The following is a 12477-nucleotide window of genomic DNA, read 5'->3' on the forward strand; positions in this document are numbered from 1 at the left end:
TCACGATATTTAAGTCACGATATGATATAATCATAATATCTTAGTCACGATACGATATTATCATGATATTTTGAGTCACCATAACATAAATTACTTAAATGCAAATCCGCAAAAAAAAGTTGTTTGCGTTCTGTTAATCAGTTAAAAAACGATATGCTGAAACAAATCAACACTTGATATCGCGATATAAAACTGCCAAATCGATTACTTGATTTAAAAAATAAATCGTTTCATTTCATTTTAAAGCCTCCTGAAAAGTATATTCTGAATATTCTAGCAGAGGATTAAGATAAGATTGAGGGTCCTCACTGAGAGTGCTGTACTAGAATGTGTGTGTGTGTATCAGAGTGAATGAGTGGATTACTGGTCACTCATCCATGTAATGTCTCTGCTCAAGCACACGGGACACACACACACACACACACACACTGTACTCGTCTGCCGTTATTATCCTCACACACACACACACACACACACACACACACACACACACACACACACACACACACACACACACACACACACACACACACACACACACACACACACACACACACACACACACACACACACACACACACACACACACACACACACACACACAGTAAGTATTGGATTTTTTTAAATCATCTCCTCTCAGTGAAAGAAACCTGTGCAGACTGGAAGTTTCTCCTCGGGGTGAAATGAGGTCTCCGTCTCACCCTGACGACGTTTTTTGTCCGGCGAGAGTGAAACGAGATCTGGTCCTGAGGTGAAATGAGATCTTACTTAAGGGAGCGCAAGTGAAACAAGTGCCTTTGTCGACTGTGTGACTTCAGAGCGCGTCACGCTGTTCCACTTAGAGTCCAAAACTCAAAGCACTTAACAGACGAGACGAGTCAGAGAGAGAGCACAGCTCAGCGACACAACAGTGGATCATTCCAGAGGGGTTTTTTTTCTTTCTTCCTTTGCCCAAGGACACTTGGACATGTGGAGGGAATTTATCGTCCCCCCGTTTACAATCGGTGGAACGACCCGGCTTTATCTCCAGAGCCACAGCTGCCCTTCAGCAAGAGAAAAAAAAGACGGAACAAAACCACCCACACACGACAGCAGAGGACTGACAGTGACCTCTTTAAATGTTCAACTTACACCAAAATATCAAAAACGTCAGAAAATGCTCGAAAAATGCCATCAAGGACGATTTAAACTGAAATATCGGACATGAGATCAAATTCAAGGACCTTTCAAGGACCAGTTCACTCAAATTCAAGGACCAAATTGCATCTTTGTAATTTTCTTTGATGAACCAGATTATATTCTTGGAATTTTCATTTACCCGGCATCACGTTGTTGATGTTGCGCTCGCTTGCTTAACTTTACTCGCTCATTGTTCTGCTGGAATTAGAATCTCACATCGCTAGTTATCACAGCTAGTCTATGTACATCAAGCAATCCAGAGGGCATTAAACAGCAGGTGGCGTCGCAAAACAAAAAGAGGGAGACATTGACTGAATATCAAAATTTCAAAAACTTTCAAGGACATACAAAAACTTTCAAGGACCCAGTGTTAGGGGTACCCAAGTGGCAGAGGACATTTACCTAAATATCAACTCCTGTCTTGCCCAAAATTCAAGCACTTTTCAATGACCCATATCTATTTAGGGGAAACTTTAACTTCGACTAACCCTAAACCTAGAAAATTCAAGCACTTTCAATGACCCACAATGTGTCTATTAAAGCTCCAAGGACCCTTGTGAACCCTGTACTTAAGAACTGAACTTAAATCTTTCTTAAATCAAGAATTAAATATTTAAGAATTTTTTTTCTCAGAATTCTGACATTTTCCAAAAATTCTGAGATTTAAGTAAAAAAGATTGAAACTTTCTTTTCTAAAACAAAAACAAAATCACAAAACCCTACAATTCAGATTACAACTCGTATGATAGTCCAAATTCTTCAAGTTCTGAGATTTAAGTCAGAATTCTGACTTTTTTTTCTAGAACGCAAGCACCTCTCTAATCACGACGGCGTGAAGAGGGCGGCGCGTTAACCTCGTGCCGCGGGAGTCAAACGTCTTTTAACGTCTTTGTGAATGGGATTTTTTAAAGGGATTTTTTTAGGAGTCTGACGCTGCTTTCATCACTCCTCATTTCCCAGCATGCTGTGGGTGAGGAGCACCTGTATCTGACGCCACACATGACATCACTGTCTTATATTATATTAGAAAACAACAACGTATAGGAGAGTGATTTATGGATATTGTGTCTTATCAACGGCAGCAGCTGGAGTCAGAGTTCTGACAGTCTTCTGATTGCATGTGTGTGTGCGTGTGTGTGTGTGTGTGTAGGTTACTTCCTGTTTCCCCTCCGATGATTGGGCATCCTATTTATAAAAACGGCTGATTAGCATAACATTGAGCAGCCGCCTGCACTTTTCCTGTGAGCGTCAGCGTTTGCTTTCAGACTCCGTGACGAGGACTTTTGAAATGTGTCTGATTTCCATTGAATGTTTTGTTGTTCCTACGGATGCAACCTTAGTATTTACGAAAAAAAATGATAAGATTGCGAAAAGTTTAAAAAATAACCAGAATTAAAAACTCTCGAACAAGTTCCTTCAAATAGCATTGGTGCAAAATCGCCAAAAACTGGCCGTTCGACCCAAGATGGCGTCCTTCCTGTTGGTTTTGGATCATGGTCACGATGCAATTTTTTCTTCGTCCCGACTTTCTACACGTGTGTATCGATTTTCGTGCACTTACGATAATTGTGCTGTTCAGGGTTTTCCTCTCGTTTTCCTATGGATGCAACCTTAGCATTTCCAAAGAATGATAGCTAGCATAAAAAAGTTTCTGAACTGTGGGCAAAGTTTTGTGGGTTTTCGCGAAGATAAAGAACAATAACAAGAAATACATAAAATAAGACCAGTATTAAAACTCTAGGACAAGTTCCTTCAAATACCATTGGTGCAAAATCGCCAAAATCGCAAACAAATGGCCGTTCAACCCAAGATGGCGGCCTTCCTGTTGCTTTTGGATCATGGTCACAATGCAACTTTTTCTTCGTCCCGACTTTCTACACGTGTGTACCGATTTTCGTGCACTTACGATAATTGTGCTGTTTAGGGTTATTCTCTCGTTTTCCTATGGATGCAACCTTCGTATTTCCAAAGAATGATAGCTAGCATAAAAAAGTTTCCAAACTTTGGGCAAAGTTTTGCGGGTTTTCACAAAGATAAAGAACAGCAACAACAAGAAATACATAAAATAACAGGAAAAATTAAAACTCTAGGACAAGTTCCTTCCAATAGCATTGGTGCAAAATCGCCAAAATCGCAAACAAATGGCCGTTCAACCCAAGATGGCGGCCTTCCTGTTAGTTTTGGATCATGGTCACAAAACAATTTTTTCTTCGTCCCGACCTTCTACACCTGTGTACCGGTTTTCGTGCACCTACGATAATTGTGCTGTTCAGCGTTATCCTCTCGTTTTCCTATGGATGCAACCGTAGCATTTCCAAAGAATGATAGCTAGCATAAAAAAGTTTCCAAACTTTGGGCAAAGTTTTGCGGGTTTTCACAAAGATAAAGAACAGCAACAACAAGAAATACATAAAATAACCAGAATTAAAACTCTAGGAGAAGTTCCTTCGAATAGCATTGGTGCAAAATCGCCAAAATCGCAAACAAATGGCCGTTCAACCCAAGATGGCGGCCTTCCTGTTGGTTTTGGTTCATGGTCATAATGTAATTTTTTCTTCGTCCCGACTTTCTACACATGTGTACCGATTTTCTTGCATGTATGATAAAAAATAAATAAATAAATAATAATATTTGTGATGATATTTCACCTAATTTCAAAATAAAAGTGCTTGTTTTTGATATGGAACGATAAATTGTGCAAAATTAATCTACAGAAATAATTAATTACAACTTAATATTAAGTGACGAGTTTAAGCTTTAAAAGATTAGTTTTCTGGCTTTTTCGGCTTCTTTAATGTGAATATTTTCCCGTTTCATTTGCTCCGTGTCACAAATAAATGATAAAAATTTATATTTTTCAACATTTTCTGACACTTTCTTGGCGCAATCGACGAGTCACTGAATCAAGAAAATGATCAACAGATCAATCGGTTGTGAAAGTGTTCATTAGATAACACAAATTGCAGCAGAATTACATTAAATAAACATGAGTTACGTTTAAGATTAATGAGCTGATTATATTATCTCTGATTCCAACTCATAAAGTCCAGCGTTCCCTTCTTTTTTTAAACCGATGTCCAACGTTGACTCGATGAACGTCAATAAAAGACTGATGCGATGTTAAAAGTTTTACTTTAAGGACATCAGAATCGTATTTAAACGACAAAATTGTGTGTACTGTGAGCAAGAATAATTCAATAATCCAGATGATCGGGTTTCAGTCAGAGCTGACACTGACGTCCTCTGTCCTCAGTGCACTCTGCGTTTCACCCAAACTCAGCAGTTTTTCCCTGTTTCGTTTACAGACCCGAGCGAATAGTATACGTATTCACCTAAACCCGTTTCCTCCGTACTGAAGATTTATTCACTCAAAGCATTTTGACAAGTTCTCTTTGTCCTTCTTTACAAAAAGGAAGACAAACGACAAAACAATGCAGATTAAAGCCCGTGCCTAACAGCTTCAAAAACATTACCCTACTCCCTACTCTGCTCCAAACTCGCTGCACACCAGGTGTGGATTTGTTATTCTTTCTTTAGACACCAGATCAAACATTATCCCGGAGCCTCCAGCATATTCTCAGCCTGCACAGAGAACATGAAAACAGACAAAAGGGGGAAAAAAAAAATTAAAATCCAACAGCTCCCGACTGTACTTTACAAGTACTGGTTTAGAAAGTTTTAAAACAATCCGACAAAAAACACATCGCTATACGTGAATCTGACCAAACAAGTTCTCAGCCCATCCATCTTATAGGGCTTTGTATCACATGTGCTGTGTTTCTATCATGGTACGGTTCAATCTGGTACAGTACGGCAGAGTTCCGACCGAGAATGGTACCCTTTCTTGATCAGGGAGGTCATGTAGCGACGACAACAGACCTCGTTTTTTGGCTGTTTTGCTTCAAATTTTGTATGAGAATATACTGCGGGCATTTTCACCGATTCCGCCCAATTGCCGGTCTAGAAGTCAGTCTAGCACCACCCTGACTGGACCGTACCATTTTACTCCTCGTACCCCAAGGGAAGGGTGAAAGAATGGCGCGGTTGGGGCTGGTTAGTTTTGGTACTAACCCAAAAGCAAATATAATTTGCGATATCTGAAGGAATGGTAATGGGAGAATCGCAGTTGGCCGTATTTGCGATTTCAATACAATTCCGATTAATTGTTCAGCCCTAGCATCGGGGACACCCCGACGACGAGAAGTCTAGCGTGTTAGCATCGTTTCAATTTTTCTACCTACTAGACATTGACTCAGGTCTAGCTAGCGCATTTTAGCATAACGGCCCATTACGTTAAACATTTGCGGACGTTAAGCTAAAATGCGCTAGCTAGAACTCAGGGTCAACGTCAGGTTGCACGTCGTAGGAGATGTCAGACTAGGCGGGAAAATAGAAACGATTCTAACATTGCTAGACTTCTCGCCAGGGTGTCCCCGACACTAGGGCTGAAAAATTTATCGGAATTGTATTGAAATCGCTCCCAAATAGTTACTTTACGTTATGTTGAAAAAACTAGCATGGTGGACAACTTGGGGTCCAAAAAAGGTTTAGTATAATTTGTTCTTTATGATATTAACGGAGCAGTGCGTTAGCTAAAATAAAATCCTAGCTAGAACGCTGTGAGCCATAGGATGACAGATCGCTCTGATGCGGCGTAACTTACATACGACGAAGAGGTAGAGGCAGGCTACTACTTCTGTGCCGTCAAGGGACGACCGCGACAAATTTAACAAAAATATTAGCAGTTGGTTCCCAATGACCTATGAACTCGCGCATTGTCGTCAAACAATCGTGGTTCCAGTCCCCCAAACAAGACACGGCAAGAACCCACTGCGATCGATAATCCGACAAAAATGTCGTGTAGTCTGACGCCTTTGAATGAGCGATTTCAAACGCTCTAATCTGTTAACACGAGCAGCCAAACGTTTAAAAACAACAACAACATGACAGAACACAGCAGCATCTGGTGTGAATCAGGCCTAAACATCACATAAAATGCTTCACTAATTATAGAGACAAATGTAAACAAAAAAGCAGCAGCAGCAGCAGCTGGATAATGGGAAATCAACGTCGTTGGACTTGAATCAGTCGATTTAGTGTCTCCAGTCGACCGATAACGCTAATCTGAATGTGTTTGGACTGTGGGAGGAAGAAGAACCTGGAGGGGGAAAACCGTCTCGCTGCGAGGCACTAATGCAAACCACTGAACCACCGTAACGCCACCGCCGCCCCCTTTAGGACTCACTTATCTTAGATCAGGTTACTTAACATAATTTCGGGATACATACACACAGATAATAGACTGTGGATGTGAGAGTGGATGTGCAGTTTTCCCGTCAGCAGTTCTGCACTTATGTAATTTGTCATCTTATCCATTAGTGGATTAACAGGGGGAAAAAATACTGATGCCTACTTTATTTAAAAACGTATTTCACTCACTTTTCCGGCAAGAAAATACAATTTTTGGTGAGGTAGTTGCAGGTTGACAACTTTTTTTGGTTCCCTGAATACAAAAATGACAGAATTGATCCAAAATTGCTTCAAAATACAAGTGAAATCAGCAACAAGATTCAATAATTTATTGGTTAAACCATCGTTTTTGATGAATAATGAATGAATTTTGCGTGATATTTCAAATAAAACCACATTATTGTGTCATTTGGGCTGGTTTTCTTTGCTCTTCTGTGACAGTAAACTGAATATTTCGAGATTTTATGGAACAAAACATCTTTATATTGAAAATATCGCAGCCCAGCTACAGATTTCAGTGAATCAGTGACTTCATTTCCATTTTCTCACCACTGCGGTGACTCATCGTGAGACATCCAACTTGACGGTCGTGTGATATTATGGGAAAGATGGCGAGTTGTTAAGCGTGTGTACGTCTGATTTAATCCACGGCGTTGGCTTGGGTTGTTGTTAATAAAGTTATGGCGCTGAATTACACTGATACGCACACACACAGAGTGAATCAGGGTGTGTCGCCCTCCAGCACTGCTGCATAATGTGTGTGTGTGTGTGTGTGTGTGAATATGACACACCACCCATATGTAACCAGTTTTCAAATCTGATAAGCTATTATCGCATTATTGCCGTCGTTTCCTCACATCCTTTTGCACTCACACACACACACACACACACACAGGAATTCACTAAACACAGAGAGTCCAATTCATTTACGAGACGGTGATAAAAATCTGCTAACAAGAGTTTTTTTTCACTCGCAGACATTAGCACAGGTAATGTCTGCGAATATAAAAGAGACGAGAGAAGAAAAAAAAAAAACCTTTGGCAGATGGAAACTCATTTGTTAATTGTCAAATTGGGGCCGGCTAACGCGGAAGATTAGCGCAGTCACTCATAATATTTATTAGGGCTAAATCAGAAACGCACTGCCAAGCTTAGCCCACAGCTTTGAGGGGAAACCTCGACAATAAAACACAAGACGAGAAGCCATTTTCTAAGAGATTTGAGTCACTTATGCTGCGTTCCATTTACGTCGGAACTCGGAAAAATCGTAGCGGGGGGTGACTTCGGAAAAAAACATGGACACAAAAGTATCCTGGGCTAGCCACTGATAGCAATATCACCCTCTACACATCCGGGACGGGGTCATGATTATAAAAATGAAGAAGAAGAAGATTAAGAAAAGGGTTTTGAACCAGCAACCCTCCGTTTAAAGGAAGAAAAACAGGACTGTATCGCTATTGTCATTAAACAACCAAAATTGTGAGTTCAGACGATGTGTTGAGGAACCAACCTGACTGAATTACAAGCCCAAAAACACTGTCAGAAGTGGGATTCGAACCCACGCCTCTATTCAGAGACCAGAAGACCCATTGACTGGAAGGTTTGTCACCTTGAGTCTGGCGCCTTAGACCACTCGGCCATGACAGATACTCCAAAACGCGGAAATTGGACAACATCGAAACAAACATATCCTGGGCTAGTCATTGTTAGTAAAACCAGTCGATAACAACCTCTACACACAATACAGACATGGGTCATGAATTTGAACCAGCAACCCTTCGGTTAAAGGAACAAAGAAAGGAATGGCTCTTTATATATAACGGAAATTGTGAGTTCAAACGGAGGTTTGATTACAGCCGCCACAAGAGACTAACCTGACTGAATTACAAGCCCAAAAGCACTGTCAGAAGTGGGATTCGAACCCACGCCTCCATTCAGAGACCAGAAGACCCACTGACAGGAAGGTTTGTCACCTTGAGTCTGGCGCCTTAGACCACTCGGCCATCCTGACACTTGTAGCATAATTCGGAAAATGGATAGTCGTGTGACATCATACAAAAACATAGACAAACATACCTTGGGCTAGCCATTGTTAGCAACAACAGTCAACAATTGATTGGATCAACTCTCAGATGGAGGGTTGATCACAAACGCTGTGACTAATCACGCCAGGATAAGGGATCAACTAATCGAATTACACGCACAATTCCTTTCCTCTTAGCCTTGAGCTGCCACAAAAGCACTGTCAGAAGTGGGATTCGAACCCACGCCTCCATTCAGAGACCAGAAGTCCCAATGGTGGGAAGTTTTGTCAACTTGAGTCTGGCGCCTTAGACCGCTCGGCCATCCTGACACATATAGCACACCCGGAAAATGAATCTTCGTGTGATGTCGGACATAAACATGGACGCAAACATACCTCGGGCTAGCCATTGTTAGCAACAACAGTCCTTAACAAAGTCTACACATCGGGGATGGACCGTGATTAGCCAATACTTTACTGGTCCAAGGCTCAGTCGCTGCGACGGAGAATCAACCAACGGAATTACAAGCCTAATTCCTTTCCTCTTGGCCGTGCTGCCCGATAAAACACTGTCAGAAGTGGGATTTGAACCCACGCCTCCATTCGGAGACCAGAAATCCCACTCACAGAAAGGTTTTTCACCTTGAGTCTGGCGCCTTAGACCGCTCGGCCATCCTGACACGTGTAGCACACCTTGGAAACAAGAGCTTTGTGTGACGTCAGACAAAAACATGGGCACAAGACTATCTCGGGCTAGCCATTGTTAGCAACAACAGTCAATAATTGATTGGTTCAACTCTCAGATGGAGGGTTGATCACAAACGCTGCGACACCTCGCACAATTCCTTTCCTCTTAGCCTTGAGCTGACATAAAAGCTCTGTCAGAAGTGGGATTCGAACCCACGCCTCCATTCGGAGACCAGAAGTCCCACTCAGAGGAAGGTTTGTTACCTTGAGTCTGGCGCCTTAGACCGCTCGGCCATCCTGACACTTGTAGCATAACTCGGAAAATGGATCTCTTGTGTGACATCAGACCAAAACATGGACGCAAACATACCTCGGGTTAGCCATTGTTAGCAACAACAGTCAAAAATTGATTGGTTCAACTCTTAGATGAAGGGTCGATCACAAACGCCACGACAAGGGAACAACCAACCGAATTACACGCACAATTCCTTTCCTCTTAGCCTTGAGCTGCCACAAAAACACTGTCAGAAGTGGGATTCGAACCCACGCCTCCATTCAGAGACCAGAAGTCCCAATGGTGGGAAGGTTTGTCAACTTGAGTCTGGCGCCTTAGACCGCTCGGCCATCCTGACACGTGTAGCACGCCCGGAAAATGAAACTTGGTGTGATGTCGGACATAAACATGGACGCAAACATACCTCGGGCTAGCCATTGTTAGCAATAACAGTCGATAACAAAGTCTACACATTGGGGATGGACCGTGATTAGCCAATACTTTACTGGTCCAAGTCTCAGTCGCTGTGACGTAGAATCTACCAACGGAATTACAAGCCTAATTCCTTTCCTCTTGGCCGTGCTGCCCGATAAAACACTGTCAGAAGTGGGATTTGAACCCACGCCTCCATTTGGAGACCAGAAATCCCACTCACAGGAAGGTTTTTCAACTTGAGTCTGGCGCCTTAGACCGCTCGGCCATCCTGACATGTATTCACGATCAGAATAAGATTAAAACAAAGTTATTTCAAGCCTGGATGACATTTTCTTTTGTCTAAATGATTCCAATAACAACAACAACAACAACAACAACAACAACAACAACAACAACAACAACAACAACAACAACAAACCAAGAATCAGTGCCATTTTTCTTTCAATTCAAATTCTGCAAGTCTGAAACAGTCAAAACCTCTCTTTTTTGGAGCAATGTATGAATAAAATATGCGGGGAAACCTCAGCTGTTGCATCTCAAACAAGATCAACTGATCATTCCTCTGCCCTCGACTATGAAAGCATGAGAGGACGACCTGCAAATCAGTATGTATGTGAATATGTAAAGCCTGGATTTTCAGGGGGTAAGACATTACATACTCTGTCTTTAATCCACCAATTATCCTGATTGTGATTGACTGTTTGGTTCTTGTTGAACAAAGTGAGCGAAAACGACCAAAATAGGTTCCTGTGATGCCTTAAAATGCATGCAAATTTGACTCTGATTTCATGTCTGAAATGAACACATTCAATCATTCATTCATTGCAACGTTGATTTACGAGGGTTTTTCCACCAGAATAAGTTGCGTTTTCACGAGCAAGACCTTTAAAAATACTGTGTTTTTGGGATCACGGCTCACGGACAGACATCTCTTAATCTCTGCAACCGATATTAACACACAATATTAACTGCACAGGCAGCCGAGCGGTTCAGTCAGGATTATAATCCAACTCGTCGAGACACAAAGAGTCGTCCAAGGACGCCGCATGGACTCGGAAGAGCCAAAACAAAAAGTGCTATCTCCGCAGCCACAATTCAAATCTCACCACTCGACTTATCCAGCTCTATAAGAAACGAGCTTCTGCCTCATTAGGACCAGGTTTTAGTCAAAAAAAGAGGTCCTGAAGAGGCGACAAATACAAACACACACACACCCTGATGATAAAGCCTTGTGTGAACAACCATAAACCGTTGTGATGAACTGATTTCTTGACATTTCCAGCTGCTGATCTGATACCTGTGTACATCCTTAAGCTGCCTTTGTAGACACACACACACACACACACACACACACACACACACACACACACACTGGTTTCCATGACTTTAGGGGACACTACATTGACCTACTCAAAACCCTGAACCTCAGCCTAACTTTAAAACACCTTGAAATATATAAATCAACATGATGGTGGACTTGATTTTTGACAAGTGTCCATCGTGCGACAGTGTAAACACATGTAGGTCCCCACGACATAAGGAAGACAAACCCGGTGCTAACTTCTACTGGACTATAATCCTGACCCTGACCTGCTTAAAATGTAGAAATCAACATGACGGTGGACTCGATTGTTGTGTCCCATAAAGAAGACGTGTCCTCGTAATGTGACAGTGTAAACACATGTAGGTCCCCACGACATAAGGAAGACAAACCTGGTGATAACTTCTACTGGTCTAACAATCCTAACCCTGACCCTACCTGCTTAAAATGTAGAAATCAACATGATGGAGACTTGATTTTTGTCCTCATAATCAGACAGTGTAAACACAGGTAGGTCCCCACAACATAAGGAAGACCAGATCATCACCTTCAGACTATATGGATGAGTTTGGATCATGATTCCTTCTCTTTTGTAGACACACACACACACACACACACACACCATGCTGGTGTAAATCCTGAGACATGATGTTGTCCTTTGTAGAGACACAACATCACACACCCACACACACACTGGTTTCCGTGACTTTAGAGGACGTTACATTGCCTTACATAGATTTCTTGGAGACTTATTCAAACCCTGAACCTCAGCCTAACTTTAAAACACATCTTCATCTTAAAATGTAGAAATCAACATGATGGTTTGTCCCCCAGAAGGAAGACATGTCCTCATAATGTGACAGTGTAAACACATGTAGGTCCCCACAAGATAAGGAAGACCAGATCATCACCTTCAGACTATATGGATGAGTTCGGATCATGATTCCTTCTCTTTTTGTAGACACACACAAACACACACACACAGACACACACACACACACACACACACACACACACACACACACACACACACACACACACACACACCCTGCTGGTGTGAATCCTGAGACATGATGTTGTCCTTTGTAGAGACACAACATCACACACACACACACACACACACACACACACACACACACACACACACACACACACACACACACACACACACACACACACACACACACAATCCCACCATAGATGCACGAGGAAACCCTTCACAACATGATGTGCCTCTTGTCTTTGAACGCCTCCCTGTCTGATATCCATGTGTGAATGTGAACACACACACACACGCGCGCGTGCACA

At 42.0% G+C, this 12477-nt stretch overlaps 1 protein-coding gene across 6 annotated transcripts in view; it reads right to left on the bottom strand.

The window, feature by feature from the left end:
* The window catches only part of kalrna (kalirin RhoGEF kinase a), a gene marked incomplete at both ends in the record, with an annotated part of 131532 nt that overhangs the window by 118819 nt on the left and 236 nt on the right, over positions 1 to 12477 (bottom strand). The gene's annotated exons all lie outside the window — the stretch shown is intronic.

Source organism: Microchirus variegatus, assembly GCF_963457635.1.
Source record: "Microchirus variegatus genome assembly, chromosome: 16".
Taxonomy (NCBI): Eukaryota; Metazoa; Chordata; class Actinopteri; order Pleuronectiformes; family Soleidae; genus Microchirus; species Microchirus variegatus.